This window comes from Meriones unguiculatus, chromosome 2 (genome assembly GCF_030254825.1).
Source record: "Meriones unguiculatus strain TT.TT164.6M chromosome 2, Bangor_MerUng_6.1, whole genome shotgun sequence".
NCBI lineage: Eukaryota > Metazoa > Chordata > Mammalia > Rodentia > Muridae > Meriones > Meriones unguiculatus.
The window spans coordinates 26853796-26875499 of NC_083350.1; the positions used below are offsets into that span (position 1 = coordinate 26853796).

The following is a 21704-nucleotide window of genomic DNA, read 5'->3' on the forward strand; positions in this document are numbered from 1 at the left end:
AAACTACTTAAACTTTGGTAGCATATGATGGATACCCAATAAACATTATTCTATTTGAGTTTCAAAATATCAAGCCCTTTCTAGGGTTTGAGAGGTGGGTCAGGAGGTAAAAATGTCTACTGTTCATGCAAGGAACCCAGGTTTGGTTTCCAGGACCCACATAGTCACTTACAACTTTCTGTAACTCCCTGTGTCAAGGAATCCAGTGCCCTCTTCTGGTTTGTCAGGCATTAGGCATGCACATGGTGCATATACATACATGCAGGCAAATAATCATACAAGTAAAATAAAAGTAAACAGATCATTGATGTTGTTGAGACAGGGTTTCACTACATAGCTTGGGTTGTCCTAGAACTCACTATGTAGAACAGGCTGGCCTCGAACTCACAGAGATACACCTTCCTCTGCCTCCCCAGTACTAAGATTAAAGATGTGTGCCACTATACCTAGCAAATAAATCATTTTAAAAATGATTTTTCTGAACAAGTTCTTAAAGGTCCATAGTTTGGATGTGATCATGCAAAAACAAAAACAGATGTTGGGACTCAGGAGGAATGAGGCAGTTGGCTGAGTTTTTGTTTTGATTTTTAAAGAAACTTTCTGCTCTCTAAGTTTTTCATCAGTTACATATAAATGTGCTGATTTCCACTGATTTTTCTCCATCATTCTAATGTAGATCTGAAAGAAAGGGAAATATAATGCAACTGCACAAGAAACAAAGGCTATGTAGATGAATAATGTTCTTCTTAGTCTTACAGAGGCTTCTTGAGACATACATGACATCATGCAAGGTAGAAGAGAACTTTGGGACTGGATTATCCTGTGAATAATGGGGTACTTTTATCATCCAAATTAGGGTAGAGGTGTGTGCAGACCAGAATATAGAAAGATCTGAGGCAGTTGCTTAATGAGAAATGTGAGTTCATTGCTCTTACTGTTTTTGGATTTTGCTCCACCATTTCCTTCTTATCAATACAATGCTTGCTATTTTTAAAATGTCATCTTCCCAATAAAAGGCTGTATTAGGGATTTTTAAAATTACCTAAGTCTTAACCCCAGGTGTGATTCCCAGAGAAGCAGTGACAGTGATGTAGACATCCTTTAGAAGTTAGGATTCTTGGACCCTAACCCATATCAGAAACCAGGGGGAGGCTGCTCAGTGATGTAGCCTCTAACAAGCCTGGTGGATTGTTGTGTTGCTCATCAATGACTGAAGGCCACTCTATACACCGAACCACAGACCTACAGAGTCAGAGCTGATGTGCCCAACAGGCAATCTTCTTAGCTGACCTTGGGTTCCCAAGCTTATCGGCAATTGCTACAGGAATCACCCTTACTCTGACACTGTTGCAGGCCAGTCCTGTCACCTACCCTGTTGATGAGCCATTTACGTCTTATTTTACCGCTGCTTCAAGAGTGAAACATCAATAGCATGCAAAGTGGGATGCTCAAAGTGCAGGCTAGACAGACTAAGAAGAGAGTTGAAAACACAGAAACTTTAACTTTGATGACAAAGACTGACAGAGGTGGACTTAATAGAAACAGGAATGTCGTCCTCACCTCCTTTCATTTCCCTTCACACTCTCTCTTCTGTGACTCAACTCAGCTACCACTGTCTCACTATACATATACTTTTGAGCTAATTCTGAATAAGAGAAGGATTGTTTTTAAATGAAGAATCATATGTGACAGCTGAACAGAATTTATAACCTAGAGTCTCTAAAGTCCTTCCTAGAGGCAGACATGGTCCTAACCAGGCTGAGGGATCTTTTAACTCCTCCTACCAAGCGCATAACACCAAATCTCATTCATGCAAGGCAGTGTGAAGGTTCCAACAATGGACTGCAGCAAGACATTATACCAGCTGATGCCAGCTCCTATACTCAATAGCAGAGGGAACCAGACATGTTATTTTACCTCTGTAAGCTTAAGTTACTGTATTTCTAAAATGAAGGCAATAGAAGGTCTCTCTCTCCTAGGATTCTTAATGAAGATTAAATGCAACCATCCACATAAAGCATTTAGAACTGTGCCTGGCACATATCAAGGGCTGAGTTAATGTGACTTATTAAGACTATTGATGCCTCTGAAATGCTTCTTGGCCCTCAGCACGTCTTGAGTAGTTGCAGGCAGAGAAACAAGGCAGTGAAGAGCCAGAAGGAATAGAGGAGATTACGTGAGGGTGGCAAACTTGAGACACAGCCGGACGGCAGTTAGCAGCGTAGCAAGTGTTTGGCTGTAAAGCGCGACTGTGTAAGGCTACAAGGAATATGGATGAACTGTAGTGGTGATTCTCAACTAGAGTATGGGGAGACTTTGTCCCTCTGCTGCACAGTTAGCAATGCTTGGAAGTATTTTTTGGTTGTTGTACTATTGGGGTGCTGTTAATGGATGCTAGGGACGTTAAAATATCCGAGGATGCACAGCACAACAGCAATCATCTATCCCGAATGCCGGTGCTGTGGAGGCCCGAGAGAACATGGATTGCAATGTAACGTGGCATTATCTTAATAAGGTAGACTCTGACACCTCATGAAGATGAAAACTGAGTGACCTTTAAAACTCCTCAGACATCATCGGGTGTTGTTTGACGTTAACCCTCCACCTCAAACTTACCTCAACAGTACATCTCACTTTTCCTCTTTGCCCACATCGTTCTCCTAAAAATCAAACAATATTTTTTTCAAAGGTTACTAAATTTTTAAAGGTTCACGTGAGACATTAGGTAAAGTCATTCTCGCTAAAATAGTGGCAATCAATGTTTCAGAATCCTTCAAAATGATCTAGTGGCAAGACTCTAGTTGAAATCTTTTGTTTCCACTTTTACAAGAAAGAAAACTAAGACTGAGGGAGGCAGAGACCTAGGTCACATCACGTGAGCCCCACTGAGACCTGATAGAATTCTTTAGTTGGACACACGTGATCACAAGGAACTCTCCTTCCCTGGATTTGTTCTTTTCCCCGTGATCATACTCAGCATCTGCCTTCGTCTTTGGAAATTCCCTAACGATGGGTGTCACCTGATAAAGGTGGCAGTGGTGAGAAGAAAAAGGAGAAAATTGGATCAGGGAAATCAGACAACTTGCCAATTGATTAAGCTTTGGCAGCCCCCAAAGAAGAGAGAGAACTGAAAGGTGATGTCAGTGCCCTGTGTAGACGACTTGGGAGATGATGCATAAGCAGCCTGGGAAAGCATGGGTACAGGCTGGGGTGGTAGGTTGCTTATGGCAACTCTAGGTGCTACCTTCTGCCTGTGACTGTGGGGAAGGAAGTGAGAGGGTGAGCAGAAGAGGGCTGTTGGTCGTGGGTCCAGAGGGCAAAGGAAACACATTCAGTTTGTTGGCCCCACAAATCACAGTAGAAGTAAAACCTGGAAAACTGTAGGTGTTACTGCATCGGGGCTCTGGGACCCCTACCTGCTCAGAACAGATTAAAGGCTCCCTGAAGCTCGGGGCAACTTCAGATCTCTCGTTTTCCTAGAGTTCAAATACCAACTGTGACTCCACCACAGAAAAACAGTTATAACAAATATATCCCCCAGAAGAGGAAATGATGTAAACACAACAGGGAGATTAGGATATGGATGCATAAAGAAAACAACTGCACCGTTTAGAAATGATTTGGGAATGCTGGAACATCTAGATATTCTTCTGTATTTTTTTTTCCTATATGAAGATATTTCCTAGATAGGAACTGCCTGTCAGAACTCTGTAGGTCCTGTCCTTTCTCTGACTCTTTCCTTGTTTCTCAGGCACCACATCTGTCACCAGTGTTGTTTTCCTTCTCTAGCTGTGCTCACAAGCAACAACTAGCAACCTCTCCTGGTCACTGATGCTGAAATCTCCGAGGACCAGACAGACATGTACCAGCAACTGCAAGCTAGGGTCACCTACAGCCTCATGACACACAGAATTCCACCTCAGCTATAAGAAGACCAAGAGGGCGAATTTGCACGAGTGTCCCCCTCACTGAAATGCTCTTTCATGTCAGATCCGTTCTTTAAGAAATACTTTGTGTTGTTTTCATGGCTCGAATGGGAAATCGCCAAGATTATTTTTCCCCCTAATATTGAACTGTAAGAAGCCAAGAACTTGCCGTGACTTCTTCACCTTTGCCAATTATCATTCCCCTGAATCAACAGCCACTTCTATCAGAATTCCCCAGCAGTGCGCCACGCACAAGGTGCAAGCCTGGACAAGAAGCATCTTGTCAACTCGGATAGGATTCTACGAAAGGCAACTGCAGGATGGTCCCTAGCACTGTCAGTACTAGGGGCATCGTCAGGCAGCACAGAATAGCCACACACTCATGCCACTCACTACACATGCCTGATGCTTGTACACACAAGACGCAAGTGTCTCGTTACACATTACATACTGAGGGAACACTCCGGATCACCTACACTCTACCGAGACATATATCAAATTGCCCACCAATAAGGATAGATATACAGCATAACTCCCCCTTTTCTCTCTATTTCTCTCTTTCTCCTCTCTCCCTCCCTCCCTCCCTCCTTCCCTCTCTCCCTCTCCTTTTCACACACAACCTCATAGAGTCAGTGAACACACAAGCAGTTTCACAAGTACTTACCTACCCAAGTGCAGGGCAGCCTTTCAGCGGTGGTCCCACGCTGCAGACAGGTCCTACCCAGACAGAGAGTCCACCCACCCACACTGACACACAGCCCATCCCTGCGACAAAGGCTGGTGGGTGTCGGAAGTACAGAACCCTGAACCCCCCCCCCCGCGCCCCAAACCCGGGCATCCCGCCCCGCCCCCTCTCGGCATCCCCCACCTTCACACGTGGGCTCCTGGGGTTCTGATCTCTGTGGCGCACTCCCGGCACCACGCGGCTGCGGAAGGCTCGGGAGAGCGGAGCCCTGGCAGATCACTGCGGCCACCTTTAGCGCAGAGCCCTGCTTCTGCCACCGCCGCTGCGCTGAGCAGAGCTCCCCGCCACTGCCTGCGCCCTCGCCGCCGCCCCCTGGTTGCTGGCTCCAGCCCCCGCGCTAGTGAAAAGGCGAGAAGGCGGGCACCTGGCACTGGCTCGGGCTGGAGATCCCAGCCCGGGCTCACCTGGACACGCAGAGCATCGTCCTCCTCCTAACCAAGACGGGCTCGGCGGGCTCCAGCTTGGGCGTTCCTGCGGTCCGGCTCGCTGCCGCCCCCACAGGGCACGCTGGGCGCCACCTGTGCAGAGGGCTGCCCAGGGGAGTGGGCGCAGAGGGTGCACTGATCTCACAACTCTGGGATAGCCGGCATGTGCTCCCTCTGACCAGAATTGTACCCATTCGCTGGGGACAGGGAGCAAACCCTGGCCTCACTGCAGACTCCTCGGTGACCTTGGACAAACCAGTTCACTTCTTTGAGTACCCACTTCCTCTATTCATAGACAATAAAGTCGAGAATGCTCTGCGGTGCCCGTGCCAGAGGCAATCCTTCCTCCGCAGCCTACTTCCGTCTTCTCTTGCTTGACTTGGCCTGACCCGTAGCAAGGTTTGTCTGGGAGCAGCATTCTAGAGATTACCAGGCACTTTGGGAAATGATCACAATTTCTCCAGAGCTAATGCTGTCAGGTGGGCTCCCTAAGGGATCAGCCCGTTCTTGGTTCTTGTTAGTGCATTCTTTTCCTCCCTGTCTGAAGTTAGTGAGTTCTCCCAGTTCTGACCACCTGTGACCTTGACCATATGACTAGACTGGAGCCAGCTTCGGTGCCCTCACAAGGAAAGCCTCCGAAAGTCCAGGCCTGGGAACACCGGTTAGGGATCTGAAATCTCTGTGAGGGCCTATGACGAAGCAAAACCCGTCTCCTGTCAACACATCTGATCAAATCCTACAGTTACAAGGATAGAATAATGCAAGTGTTAAATGAGACCACATTGCTAGGACAGTTGGGAGAAGGCCAAGCCTTTACTGCTTGCGGGAGGGGGGCCAAAAGAGCTCGGGTGAAGAATTCATCTTCCAGTACCACCAAGACTGCTTGGAAACCTGCCCAACAGAGGAGCTGTGGGCAGTGGTTAACTTCTGTGAGCAAAGAAATCTTTCAAGACAGTCTTTAAAATCACTAAGCTACAACTGTGCTGGAACCAACTCAAGTGAGTGAGCAGTTTGCGCTGGATGGTTTGTGCTTGCCGATGCAGACTGAACCTGAGGCCTCACACATTGTAGGCTAGTCCCCAACTGTTTTGTCCTGTTACTTGCTTGCTTAGTTTTGAGATGGGACCCAGTAGGGAACTTGGAGTCTTCCCACTTGAGCCATTCTAGTGCTGGGATTACAGGAACCACCACCACCACCACGCTTGGCTGAAAAGTTTAAATGATCAGCCCTTTTCACCAAGCCATCTCTGAACTCTGTTGCTTTGCTGGCCTCTTGCCTTCCCTCAGGACAGTAGGACCATAGGCTTTGAAGATGAATGAGTCAAAGAAGACAGACAGGTTTTGGAAGTTGAAGAAGAGCCTGAGTCTCTCTACTCCTACTTGCAGCCCTGCAGAAACCTTGGTTTTAACACATTGAAAGGAGTATCAAATTAGTGAGGCCACCACACATCCTAAGCCACCAAGGAATTTGTTGCTGTGATGGATAATTTGTACAATACTTGCCTCTTGCAGAGCCACACCAAGGTCTTACCTCTGAGTGACAGTGCTCAACCTAGCTGCTTTGCTACACCCAAACCTTGTTGTGTTTCAAGCAATCTTCTCTGTGTCAATGTCACAATGTCCTTCTACTTTTTCCTCTAGAACGGTGGTTCTCAACCCTATTCTCATGAGCCCTTTGGGAGGTGATATATAAGATACCCTCCTATTCAATATTCACATTTGGTTTTGTGGTTTTGTATGTCAACTTGACATAAGCTAGAGTCATCAGAGAGGAAGGAGACTCAGCTGAGGAAATGCCTCCCTAAGGTCTAGCCATAGGTATTCTCTCAATTAGTGATCAACGGGGGATGGCCCAGATCACAGTAGGTGGTGCCACCACAGGACTGGTGGTCCTGGGTGTTAGAAGAAAGCCAGCTGAGTAAACCATGGAAGCAAGCCAGTAAGCTATTCTCCTCCACATCTTCTGCATCAGCTTCTGCCTCCAGAATCCTGCCCTGTTTGAGTTCCTATCCTAACTTCTTTCAATAATGAAGAGCAATATGGAAGTATGAGCCAAATAAACCCTTTTCTCCCCAACTTGCTTTTGGTTACGGTGCTTCATCACAGCAAAAGAAACTCTAAGATAACATTACAATTTAAAACAGTAGCAAAATTACAGTTATGAAATAACAACAAAACAGTTGTATAGTTGGGGGTCACCACAACATGAGGAACTGTATTAAAGGGTCACAGCATTAGGAAGGTTGAGAACCACTGCTCTAGAATGTCTGTGAATGGATGAGGCTTGGGAAGAAACAGACTCAGGTGTAGAAGGGTTGCAAGTGTAGCAGGTGGTTCAGATTCCACTACATTGTGAGTCTGCAAGCGGGGGATAGAGGAGGAGACAGAAATAGACAAAGGCGATTGGCTGTCTCCAGCCAGGAAACATCTTCCCAGAACCAGTCTATTCCAAAAGAAAAGAACAGAATGGAGAGAGCAAGCATGAGGCCTCATCAAGCCAAGGTAATGTGTCTGTCGCATTACTATTGCCAGCACTCCGTGCTAACCCAGCAGCGTTTGAATGCTGAAAAGCCAGCTTCCCGAAACCGAGAGATTGAGGCGATAAAGAGTAGACCTTTGATCCAAATATTACCCTGCCTGCAAGAAGTGGATGAAGGGATGGGGAGGGAGCAGAGATTGAGGGAATGTCCAACCAGTGATTGGCCCAACCTGAGACCCACCCCATAGTAGAGAGACAGCCCCTGACACTGTCAATGGCTCTCTGCTGTGTTTGCTGACAGATGCCTAGTTTAACTGTCATCTGGGAGGGTCCAGCCAGCAGCAGATCAGGACTCCCTGGACTTGCAGCCAGGCACGAGACAGAGCTCCAGGGTCCTGTGGAAGTGTTGGGGAAGGGACCTGGGAGGAAGGGGAATGGGAACCTCACAAGGGGACCAACAGAGACAGCTGGTCTGGTCCTGTGTGGACTTATGGAGACTGGGACATCAGCTGAGGGGACATGTATGGACTAGACCTATGCACACTGCACTTGTGTGGCCGATGGGCAACTTGGTCTTCATGTGGGGCCAGTGGGCTGTTTCTAGCATGGACTCTGCTGAGTTTTCCAAAGTTAAAAGAGCAAACACACAGCATGAAGGAACCTGATATTGAGATGAGGTGGGTAGAAAGAAGCAGAGTCCAGATTAGACCCAGGATTAGAATCCAGGTTGCCTTTCTGTGGGAAAGCATAGAAGGAAAAGTCTTAGTAGTAACAGGCATTCCAAACAATATCCATGATTTATTGCATCCAGTGTGCTGGGCACCCAATGGCCTGGGACTCTTAGGAGAACATGTATGCAGTTAGAAGCAATAGTGTCAGGCCAGATTTTCACTATGTGAGTAGGAGGAGCTCCTCACATCCAGATCTGAGCTCTGCATTTGGAACACTGAAAGGACTGGAGTGTCATCTTGCAGGAACGGTGAAAGAAGAAATCCCCTTTTGTGGTGCAAGGATCAGCATCACCTCTGCTTGCCTCAGACTTGTCCGATGCTGATATCTGGTAAGTTGAGTGTCAACTGTTCTTCAGCTAGCGCTTAAATATCAAGGCTCTCCTCTTTTCACTCTCTCCCGGTCTTCTCTGTCTGTTTCATTGGAGGCTTGTTTTGTGTGCTCACGAGCTCTGCATTTGCACAGCAGCCCAAGTTCATTGCTGAGCCCTAGATATATCTCTAGATGTAAGATATCCAGGTATGTTGCTGGTTTGAGGAGTTGTCAGTACCATTCAGCCTGGATAAATGTGGAAATGAAGTCTCTAGGAGAAAGGAAATATAGAGTTGTGTCAGAGTACGTACTGAAAAACTTGAACAACACTTTAATCATATGGTGGAGGTCTAAAAAGGGAGGTGTTTGACTTTTAGAGGCACAAACAGGTTTATGTCTGTTTATGTGCACGGGAAATGTAAATATCTGGGCTTTCAGGGAACGGTATTTATAACAGCATAGTTGTCAAATGTCATTTCCCCAATTTTAAAGTTCCCTAACCACATTACAGATATTTGAAAAGACTTAGCTGGAGTGGCAGAACAGAATGCATAACTCCTAACATTATAAAATAGTGCAACTGAAAAACTAAATGGAGAGTGGAGGCCGGAAAAAAAAATGTGAATGGAAGAATGAATTTCAGTGTCCCCGCCACACAGAATAAAAGTCAAGAAATGTTAGGCCCTTTCCAAATGGAAGAGCAAATACCAGAATATCTGTGCTGCTTAGAGTTGCTGAGGTGACTTGAAAGGGAAATAATATACGGGAGGTCACTATAAAGAAATAGTTACATAGGTTCGTGATGTACAAAAAGAAAGACAATTTCTTCAAGAGCCGCAGTGAACACTGATCTCCAGGCGATTTCACCATTTCCCATGCAGTAATGATATCTCCCACATCAAGACAATTCATGTTTTAGGGAAGCTAACCCATTGCCAGTCCTCCATATGTCCTTAGTTGACTGAAATCTATCAATGTATCCTACTTAGTTGGTTCTAATCTTTGACTCAGCGAGGGATTAATCTAGCTTGAGCCAATGATACACAAAGCCTTAGCTAAGGATTCTGGGAAGTAATATTCTTGCTTTTTTGTGAAAGGTCTTAGAAAGAATGGCTCCCTCCCTCAGTGGACGGGGAAGTACAAAATGTAATCTTATGAAATGCTACAGATATCCCTTCTATTTTGAAGTGGCTCGGGCTGAGGATAAAAACTATGCATGAAGAAAAACAAAACAAAAACACAGCATCCCTAGAAAGTGGATTCAGAGTCCTGATGGTGTTTAGCTGGATCAGACAATACCTAATGCTATGGATGATCCTTTAGCTCTAAGTGATGTCACTCATTCTTTATCTTTGCTCATGAGTAACCAACTCTCACTTTTATTCAACAATAGGTGACTCCATCCCCAGCTTGGCTAAGTTTTGACCAATAAAACAGAAATAGAAGCATTCTGTGAAGTGCTTCTGAGAATATTATGCAAGATGCATTTTGCTCCTGCTTCTTTCTGATGTGGAGAGTGAGTGAGCATACTTGCAGCACTCTCTTGAAAATGGAAGCTGAGAGGAATGAAGGAAAATCACGGGATCTGGACTCCTCTGAGACATTACATACTAAAAGACTGCATGAAGGCAGTGCTATTCATCAAGAATACCTAAGCTAAGAAGAAAAAAGTTGAAATACCTTTTTTTGTAGAACCTCTAGTGCTCTTACAAATGGGAATGGTGTTCTATGAATGTCCTGCAATTTTCTAGCTAAGTGCAATTGTAAATTATAGATGGGGACACTGAGAAGCATTATGTATATGAGTATGCACATATACATATGTCCAAATGCCTCTCAAAGAGGATTTAAATAATACAGGGAGATATTCACAAAACACTATTAAAAGTAAGAAAGGGAATGCCTAACAGCACATTTGATAGAAATGCCTTCAGTAGCAGATTAAAAATGTATGAGTTATTTCAGAAAACACTGACATCGGTTTTCTCCGCATCACAGGTCAGAAAAAAATGCTTTATTTTAAATGGTTATTACACATTTTAATTGTGAAACAAAAGCTGGTCACTGATAATTTGGGAGAATGGTAACAGCTCTTGATATCTTCTGTGTTGAGGGAAAATTAGAATGGAGGATTCAACCATGGTTGATCTCAGAGCCAAGGCCCTGTGTTGCATTCCAAAGAGAACCAAGCTGGCCACACAAGCCTCTTCAGACTCAGCATAGGAGGTATGGGTTGGAAAAAAATCTATAGAAGCAGAGAACACTCTAACACACTGCCCTCAGAACATGGTTACTTGCCTGTGCACAGGGCATCTCCGCCATGCAGGCATTTCAGTTTCTTCCATTCTCTACCCTGGATTCTTCCATTCTCTACTCCAGGAGGGGCCCTGGAGAGTGAAGCAAAAGAAACCAAAAAGCACATTGTTAAGGCCAGGAGGTGGCATACGCTTGAGGAGCATGGCTTTCTGCAAATCAACTGATTAACAAAGCTGGCTTTGTATGCGGTTTACAACTTTCAGTATCTTCTTTATCAAAAAGGCTGCCTAGGTCATAAAATACCTTCAGGGGAGAAGATGGAAAAGGTACAAAGTCGATAAAATATCTCTTATGTTGGCATCAGTAAATATAATAAACACAAGAATGGAATATAAAAGAAAAGGTGAATTAGCTAATTAGCTTCAAAAGGCAAAGTCATGATCATGAGACAAATAAAACAAAGCAAAATCAAGTAAAAGGTAAATATTTGTGTGATAAATAAATGGAAAACCCGATGACTCTTCTCTCAGCTTCAGTTTGTAATACTAAAAAATGAGATAGCCTTTAAGATCGGTGATTTTAAAACTTTGGAAAGATACACAGAGAAACCACCACGAGCACAATTCCAGTGCAATAGTCTCACTGCTTCATTAGCAGATGAGATCTCTGGTCGGCGTTCTTTTTATGCGCTTTAAGACAGAAATGCTTTAAAATAGCAACAACCACTTGCCATCACAGCCTCCAACCCTTTGCCCTTCAGGTTTCCAAAGACTCTGCTGCCTTGCTTCCTCAAAGCAAAAGTTGGTTTCAACTATTACCGACTGTGTGAGCCCATCAGCTCGAGGAAGTCTGCAGCCATTCCTCGCCCCTCCTGTGGTGGTTGGAATGAAAATGTTCCCCCAGGCTCTCACATATGAACATTTGATCCCAGTTGGTGGTAGCATTGTTTGGGGAGGTGATGGAGCTTTGTCGGAGAAAGTACACCACGGGGAATAGGCTCTTAATGTCTGCAGCCTTACCCTGCTTTCAGTTCACACTCTCTGCTTCCTGTGTGAGGTTGAGATGTGACCTCCCAGCTCTGTCACCACTGTGGACATGCAGCTTCTGACACCGTGAGCCAAGAGAGCTCTTCTTTAAGTTGCCTTTAGTCATGGCATTTTATCACAGCAACAAAAATGTAACCAACACACTTTTTTTTCCTCCCAGCCTCTCTTCCCTATCTCCAATAACAGTAATAAATAAACTACGATGAAAAGTAATCGTTTGTCACTTTGGGAACAATACTCATGATGTTGGTCTAGCAGTTAAGTCTTTTTTTTTTCCTAAACTGAAGCAGGAATATACCTCTTTGTAGATATTTTCTTTGGCACAGCTAAAAACATAAGGACAAAGAAAGTCTTTTAACTCTTTCATTTATGTGTAAATATTTATGAATTCTTCTTGAATAGAGTACATTTCCTTGGCATCATCCTTTTTGCTTTATTATTTTTATTAGAGCATATTAATTATAGAAAATAATATGTTTCAATATTTTATTTTCATATATGTACACAAGGTGGTATGATTGTATTTATTCCTCTGTTGGCCATATTTTTCCTCCTCCACTCCTACATGCCCTTGTTATTCCTTAATAGTCTCCCTTTCAGTATATTTTGTCTGCATTGGGCTTACCTTAGTTAACATCATGATATCAAAAAATAATGTTGTGAGAGCTGCGGGTTAAATTAGAGACACAATCTGAGTATGTGCTACATGGCAGGCTGATGTGATTAACACACTGAAAAGCTGAACTGTCAAAATCCTTTTGTAGAAAGGATTTTTCCTTTTTTTGAGAACTCTATACATAAGTACTGTATTTGCATCATTTGCATTCCTTGTCCCTCCCTCTTCAACTATTTACACACAGGCATACCCACACACTACACACACATCCTGCTTAGTCCATTCAGTGTTTCTTGTGTATGTATGTATTTAGGGCTGAACATTTGGGATTGACTAACTTATAGGAGCTGGGCTTACGCCCGGAGAAAACTGATTCTCCCTCTCTCATCAGCCATTACTTACCAGTACTTCTTCATCTAGGGATGAGGTCCTGTGAAATATCCCCATCCACACTGGCATGTCAATTTGTGTTGCCGTTTGCTAAGTCTTGTTTAGGTAACCATCATATTGAGATTTTATGGGTGCAGAAGTTACTATCTTACAAGAGACATTCTGATCCTCTGGCTCTTCCAATCTTTATGTCCCCTCTTCTGCAATGTCCTTTTAATCTTAGGTACAGGAATTGTGTTTCATTGATTGAAACTTGAAATCCCATGGCCAGTCTTTCTCTGTACTTTGAGAAGTCTTGGATTTCTGTAATTGTTTCTGGCTGCTACAAAAAGAAGCTTCTTTGATAAGGGGTGTCTTAATTACTTTTCTATTGCTGACAAAAAGCACCATGACCACAGGAACTTGTAAATAAGAGCATTTAATTGGGGACTTGCTTACAGTTCAGAGGGTGAGTCCATGACCATCTTTGTGGGGAACATGGCAGAAGTCTGACACAGGGCCAGAGCAATAGCTGAGAACTTACATGGTGAGAGAACAACCATGAGACAGAGAGAGCTAACTGGGAATGGCATGGTCTTTTAAAACCTCAGTGACATACCTCTCCTAACAATGTCACACCTCCTAATCCTTCCCAAACATTGCCACCAAATGTGGACCAAGCACTCAGATATATGAGCCTACGGGGGCTTTCTCATTTAAACCACTATGAAAGGTGAGAGTTATAGTTACCTGTGAGTATAAGAATAAATATTTAACCCCCTATTCCTAGTTTGTTACTATTGTTTTGTTTTTCTTTATTGAATTGCATGTTTCTGATAACTAAAAAGTCAGACACTCTTTTATGTCTTTTATTGGCCATATGTATTTATTCATTTGAGACACAGCTAAGTCATCCATCTATTTATTGATTGGATTGTTTGTTCTTTGTTGTTTAACCTTTCAAACGTTTTCATGTGTTCTGAATGTTAGTCCTGATTGGATGAGTAACTGGCAGAGATTTTTCTCCCATTCTGTAAGAGGTCTCTTCAGTCTGTCAATTGATTCCCTACTTGTGTATTTACTTTTAACTTTTTACATGTTTTAAAGATAGGTATGGTCTCTTCATTTATATCTCATTCCTAAGCCCCTGGAACAGTCAGTGATACACAGTTAATATACTGAGTTAGTGTTCTAAGAACAGGTGAGTTAGTGATGAACTCAAGGCCATTGAAAACAAGAACATTACACCACAATGACAAACATCTCTTCCTTAAGTATCCAATTTACAACTGATTCATAAAAAATTTTAATAACTATTAACAGGACTAGGAGATTGAGAGGCAACCTGTATTTTCAGAAAATTTAAATAAATTCAATTGTATGTGTTCAAAATACACATAGAATCAAAATCAATTTTTATTATAGCAAAAATTCTCTCATCCGCTTCGTTCAGTTAGTGTATGCCTGTGAGTTAGCAAATGGGAGTAAAGAATTTCCTTTTCCTTCTTTGGTCCAGTTTTACATTTTCCCCCTCATTTATTTATTTTATTCATTTTACATTTCTGTAGCCCCTTCCCTCCTCCCCTCTCAGTCCTACCCTCTCTTTGTCCCCCTTCTCCTTTTCCTCAGAAAAGGGGAGCTACCTTTTCCATCTACCCAGGCTCATCAAGTTGCATCAGAACTGACCCTGTCCTCTTTCTTTGTGGACCATCAAGGCAGTCCTACCAGGTGAAAGTGATCTAAAAGCTAACAAGTGAGTCCCTGTCCAATGCAGTCCCCAATTCCCTTACTAGAATACCCCTTGAAGCCTACCTAAGCCTCCCATCTGCTACATTTTTATTGGGGGCCTAGGTCCAGTTCATGCATGGTCCTTGGTTGATGCTTCAGTCTCCCCAGACATCTCTGAGCCCTGGTTAGTTGGCACTGTTGTTTTTCTTGTGGTGCTCCTATCACCTCCAGATTCTTTTCTCTTTCCTCCCAATATTCCTTAAGATTCCTTAAGCATTGACCAATATTTGGCTATAAGTCTCAGTATCTGTTTTGAAGTGCTGCTGGGCAGATCTTCTCAGAAGACAACTCTGACAGGCTCCTGTCTGAAATCTTAACAGAGTATCATTCATAGTGTCAGGGGTTGGCAGTCTCTGATAGAGGGGATCTTTGGGCAGGCCAGGCATCAGTTGGGCATTTCCTCAATCTCTGCTCTATCTACTCTATCTTTATTCCCGTACATCTCATAGAGTAAACTTTGGGTCGAAGTTCTTCCAGATAGGTTGGTGTTCCCCAACCTCTACTAGGAGACTAGTCTAGTTAGAGGGTGTCCACTTCAGTCTCTCTAGTCTCTGTTTCTGGGAGTCTCTGGTTGAATCCCTGCGCCTATGTTTTTTAAAGCTGAACACTTCAAGGTGTTGAGCATGATTTGAGAGTCCTAGATGATATGCTTTTTATATAATGTCCCCTCAATACAAACCAACAATGTTATGGGTGACCAATCTCAGAAACAAGAACTTACATAAGTTAGAAATTGGCTCAGTTGGATTTATCCTGCAGCAGCATCACGGTTTCCATTGTTGTCCTCTATAAGGAGATTTGCTAACACAGCAATATTTTTGCGTGTGTATTTTCGTCCCTCACTGAACTTTTGAGATCACGCCTGAGGTGCAACTGTGCTGTAAATAAATATATGTGGAGCCTGGGAAGAGTTCTTTTCTGCGTGTGTTAAGAAGGCTTTGGCTTGATGGGGATCTCTCTTTTATCACAGAATTTCACATTTTCCTACTTTCCTCTGACTTTGTAGCTAGGAAATTAGATCTTGCTGAGATTCTAGAGGCCCTTATTCTAGGGAAATGACTTTTCTACCCAATTATGTCTAGTTCTATTTCTCATCTCATTCTGAGGAAGAGAGAGAATCAGGGAGACACATACATAGCATCCGTATCTTGGGAAATATTTCTGTATTTCATAGTTTTCAGGAAAGCAAGCTATCCAGAACATTTAAGTTGCTACCTTAGCAGTTTAGTGTTCACACAGATACAATCCTTTTCACATTGCCTCCATAGAATGGCAGGCAGAACTGGGGTATCCCTCTCAGAGATAAGAGGTAAGCATAAATTCCATGGGCTTGGTATGTAGCTCAGCGGTAGTACATTTTCTTAATGTGTACAAGTCTGTGAGTTTCACCTCTTCACTATAAATATGTAAGTGGTATAATTTTTTGGCAGGGTAGAATTCTTTTTCCTTGCATTAACTCTTCAAAGTAGAGCACCATGTCTAATACACATGTTGTAATTTAGACTAGTTTCATTTCTTGTACCTCATGGCCACATGTGGCTATTGGCTACTATTTACAAAAAGCATAGCACTAGACCAACCAGTTCATCTCAAGCATTCAGCTTTCTTTAACAAAAACACGTTGAAGAGTAACCTCGTACTCTCCAAAGTGAGGCATTTGGAGCCAAAGTTAAAGATATGCCTAGAGATAAGCACAAGGGCTGGAAGGATGGCTCAGTGCTTAGGAGTGGATACTGTTCCTGCTGTGGACTTTATTTGGGTTCCCATATGAGGCAGCTCCCAGACTCCTGTGACTCTGGGGAATCTAGGGGCCCTCTTCTGGCTTCCACAGGCACCTACACTCATGTGCATATATCCACACAAAGATATATACATATACATACATTAAAATAGTAATAATATGTCTTTTCAAAAAGAAATGGAGTTAAAGAGTATTTTGTAGCTTTGATACAATGAGAATGTGCAGGCATCATTAAGCCTGAACTCTTTCTAGGGAGCCATAATTGAGTTATGTTCTCAAAGGAAAATTTCTTACTTCTAAAGAATGGTTCTTGCTGCCATTTTCTCCTGTATGGACCTATAAAAAAGACTAGAGAAACTACATTATGGTTATATACTTTGAAGGTTTCCATTGTCGTTATAAACAAAAAAAAAAATACCATGGTCAAATAACTTGGAGAAGAAAGGGTTTATTTTAGCTTAAAACTCTCAGGTCACACTCCATCACTGAAGGAATTCAGGACAAGAACTCATGCAGGACAGGAATTTGGAGGCAGGAGCTGAGGCAGAGGCCATGAAGAAGGGCTGCTTACTGATTTGCACCTCATGGCTTGCTCAGCCTGCTTTCTTATAGCACCCAGGACCATTAGTACTGCTCAGGGTGAGGTGGGTGCTCCTCCATCAATTATTAATCAAGATACTGCCCACAGGGATGCCCATGGGTCATTCAGGTGGGGGCATTTTCTCAGTTGAGAGTTCTTCTTACAAAGTAAGTCTAGCTTGTGTCAGGGTGACATAAAAACAAACCAACGCATTCATGTAATGAAAACACAAGTGATTGACAACAACTGTGGTCTTATTTACAACAAGAATTGTGTGTTGTAAGGAAGAATTGTAACAATCATCACAATAACTTTAAAAATGTAAAAAACAGGATTTATATTAGCAGTTGAATCCAAATGACACTGGAAATGAATTATGAAGATACAAAAGCAAATCCTGGTGGTGGTCATGGTAGTATAGAAATAAAGACAGAGTGATAGAGACAGAGAGGGGCAGAAAGAGACCAAAAGATAGTAACAGAAAGAGAAAGCAGTGAAGACACATGACTTAAGGAAGAATGAACTTAGCTTCTCTTGGCTCTTCCAAGCCAGGGAGCTTCTCAGAAGACATCCTGGAGAATAGGGAGAACCTAGAAAAAATGCTGAACAGGAATTGGTAGGACATTAACCTGACCCAGATGCTCTTTGATTGATCTGCTTTAGCCATGTTGAAGAACACACACACACACACACAAACACACACAAACACACACACACACACGCACGCACGCACACACACACACCATTGGAACATTAACCCACGAAGCCTTTGCTGGAGCTGTCTACAACTGTGGTAACTGCTCCTTCTTCACCAGTAAAACCTAGACCATGGGAATGAAAGGTAAAACAGCTGCACATTCTAATCTATCAGTTTTGCCTTTTGATAAGTATTATAGAGCAATGAAGAGCTCAAAGTCTCACTCTTCCATATCTGGGCTCAGATGCTGGCCACACCATTTGTCCGGAACCTGTCTTCTGCAAGCCCCACTCTCCTGGAAAGTGGGAGCAGAGCGCTCTCTCATCCAGATCCTGCTGCTGGGTACAAGAGAGATGATGCAGTCTGTCTGCAAGGCTTAGTGCCAGGCACCTAGTTATTAAACTCACTCCCTATAGACTTAGCTTTGTAAAATGTAGGTTTTTTATCTTGGCAGACAACTAGATGTTTCCATACATTTTTGCTTTATGTTACACATTTAATTACTTTGGGTGGTTAAGGAGTCAGTAAAAATACCAACAAGAAAGGCAATTAAAAATATTGTTATCCTATTTTAAACATAATCATAGAAGGGGAAGATACATTCTGGCTTCCTGAAGAGAATCTTTAAAGTGATGCTGTGACCCCACTGCTCATCTGGAGATGAAGCATCTGGAAATGGGAAGTCCCCAGATAGAAGGAAAATAGGTTTTAAGCTCACTTACGGAAGTTTAACTATTTAACGTTGGACTTGCTGGCATGCTTACCAGATCAATTCTCAGAGGGCCAAAAACATAGCCTTAGACCTCTAAACCGCTAACACTGCACCAACCCGTCTATTTCTTTCTGCTTCTCGTATTTGAAGATTCTGTCTGTAGCAAGTTGGATCCCTATGGTTATATTAATTGCTGTGTGACAACATTTAAATAATTAGCTTTCAAGTGACCTTTTCAAGCCCGGAGGAAGATCTTGCTGTAATTCCTTAGGATCAAGAGGAAATGATGCAGATAAGAGTGATATGGTGATAATTTGGGGAGAAAGTTATAGAGGGAAAAATTAAGGGGACGCCTGCAGAGGAGGCACCAGTGTGGGAAAGAAGAAAAAGAGAATGTTTGGGTGTTCCTGGAGATATCACCGCACCCCACTGTTGACACACACACTTAGAAAGGATTTGGGTTTCCTGTCGAGGTGGTGCATGCCTGCAATCACAGCACTCAGAGAGGCAGATGCAGGAGGATCTCTGTGAGTTTGAAACCAGCCCGGTCTACCAACAAGTCCAGGACAGCCAAGGCTACACAGAGAAACCCTGTCTCAAAACAAACAAAATAAAAGAGAAAGGATCTGGGTTATGTTAAAGTGGATGCAGATGGCACGGCTTTGTTCTCGTTGTGGGAATAGCATTCCTAAACCAGCCAGTTAGACCGTGGCTCCACTAGGGTGCCTATTGGTGGCAGATGCCAATCAGCCCTGCTGGACCCAAGGTGCAACACCCTGAGGAATCTTGATGAGAACACTGAGTGACTGTATCCCGAAGGCGTCTGTGCAACCCCACTTGCTTGGGGAAACTGAGTCACAAAGGCATTGGAATTTTGTTTTCTTTCATCGTTCTTATCAGCTACACTGTTAGCATCCCTCCACACTTGGACACATACAATGGAGAAAGTTCATGTATGTTTTGTCTGTTTTTTTGTTTTGTTTTGTTTTGTTTTGTTTTACTTTTCTGAGGCTTAATTCACCTCTCATGCTTGTTTGGACTGTTCTTTCTGTGTTTAAGTTCAAACAGGAAGATAATCAAGCAAGAGAGTCAAACAGGAAGATAATTAACCTCTTGTCTAGCTAACCCCAGACAAACTTCAAGTACAATGTAGGTGCTGCTTTCCTGAAATCTTGCCTGATCTCTCTTTCTTCCTGCTGTCTAGCCTCTCTACCACACTGTACAAAAGTGATGTCACTGCTGCTACTCTCTCCCCCATGACAAGTGTTCTCTCTTGTACCTGCTTCTCCATGGCACATCGTATTCAGCTACAGAGCACAAGACCCCAGCAAGCACTGTGGAGTGGAAACTGTGGTGCACAGCAGCTCAGCAGCAGCTCTTAGAGACTCTTGCGGTCTTTCTCCTCTGCTGAAGCCCAGAGGGGCAGGGAAGCCATCCCTTGCTAGGTTCCCATGGGAACAGAAATAAATGCAGAAACAATTAGAGGAGATGAACACACTAAAAATATCATTTTCACAAAGTAAAAAATGTCATCATTTCAAACGTTCACATTTTACCTGCTGTCCTTTCTGGCTTTTAGGAAGATTTTATGACAGTGTATAAAATCATAGTCCTTTGTTAATTATACAGCTTTCTTAGAGATCACAGACTATAGTGTGTGTGTGTGTATAAGAGAGAGAGAGAGAGAGGGAGAGGGAGAGAGAGAGAGAGAAAGCAATTGCAAAAATCTCTCCAGGTATCAACTCTGATCTTCTTTATTTCATTTTACTATTTATTTTACTTAGCTTTCTTAAATATATACTTTTTATTTTCTAAAGTAAAATATTATTTTCCCCTTCCCTATCCTCTCTCCTACCTATTCCATCTATAATACCATTCCCTCTCTACTTCATGGCCTCTTTTTCTTTAATTGTTAATTATTTCATGTACATATAAACGCATAAATATATTAATATAACCTGTTGATTCCCTTTAGTGTTGTTTTTATGTACATGATTTCAGGGCTGATTGCTTAGAATTGGATAACCAATTAGGAGTCTCCTCCCTAAAGATGACTAATTACCCCTCTCTCAGCACTCCTTAGTTACTATAGTTACTTGTCTAGGGCTGAGGCCCCATGAGATTTCCTCCTTTCACATTGATTTGTTTGTTGATATTGTCATTGTCCAGGTTCTGCTTAGGTGGCCATATTGCTGAGGTATCACAGGTGTAGCTTCACTGACACCTCTAGGAGACTCAATCTCACAGCAGACTTGCTCTTACCAATCTTTCCGCTGACCTCTTCTGCAATGTTCCCTGAATTTTAATCGAAGGAGTTGTGTCATAGATGTAACCATTGAGTCTGGTGCAACCAAGGTTATTTGTTTTCTGAAATTCTGTCAGTTGTGGTTTTCGTAACAGTCCCTGTTTGCTGAGAAGATTCTTCGATGGGAGTGACAGCTGCAATTATCTGTGGCCATGAGGATAGATATTTAGGATGCAGTTTGCGGAGTTATGATGGTTCCGTAAAGCACCCAGAGATTGTTGCCCTCTAAGACTCATGACCCCAGTAGCCCTGGGAGATTTAACAGGTTTCCAGGACCAGGTATGACTTCCCTCTGGTTGAACAGGCATTAAGCCCAACTAGACAGCTAGTGCTTACCACCAAAATATGAGTGCTCCAGTTGCACCTTTAGGGATATCTTGCGATGCTGGTCATTGTTGAGGTTCATGGGTGTCACAGCTGGGCAGAATTACTGGTGGCTTCTCTACCTTGACAGCTTGCATAGCACCTTCTGGGACTATGAAAGCTAGTCATGAGGCTTTCAGACCAGATCCTCCTCGACTCCTCTGAGTCTACTTCAATGTGTGCAGATTCTTCAGCAACAGGGACTTACCTTCTACCCTTAAGAGGTAACCGAGGGCAACAGAAGAAGCTTGTATTGTTTTAGGAGTTTCTTGGACTTTCCTGACAAGCAACTCAAAAGGGGATTTCTCATGCCTAATACTAAAAAAAGTATTAGGCAATCAATTTTTTGGGGGGAGGAGCATTGAAAACTCAAGTGGCTTAATTTCATTTAAATTATTATTTGTATGTATATATATATATATATACACACTGTTTTATACATAATTTTCAATCAAAAATCAACTGTAGCTCTTTTAAACATCCTTAGTATTATTTCACTATCCTTGATCCCTTTCCTTCTGAATTGTTCTTCCTCCCACAGTTAAACACATCTCCCCCAATCAATTTTCATGAAGTGCCAACACCAAAATACACAACTAGGCAATAGTCTTTCAA

The 21704-nt window shown here is 42.9% G+C and overlaps 1 protein-coding gene across 4 annotated transcripts in view; it reads right to left on the minus strand.

Annotated features, from left to right (window-relative positions):
• The window catches only part of Htr4 (5-hydroxytryptamine receptor 4), a 182138-nt gene extending 177007 nt beyond the window's left edge, over positions 1–5131 (minus strand). For 2 of the 4 annotated variants that reach the window (XM_060377191.1, XM_060377192.1), the window contains exon 1: positions 4795–5131. The gene's annotated coding sequence lies outside the window, so the exon portion shown is untranslated. Of the gene's footprint in view, positions 1–2616; positions 2649–4590; positions 4695–4794 lie in introns of those variants that run through there. The other 2 variants (XM_060377193.1, XM_060377194.1) reach the window with 2 other exon arrangements.
• Positions 5132–21704: the final 16573 nt, after the last annotated feature.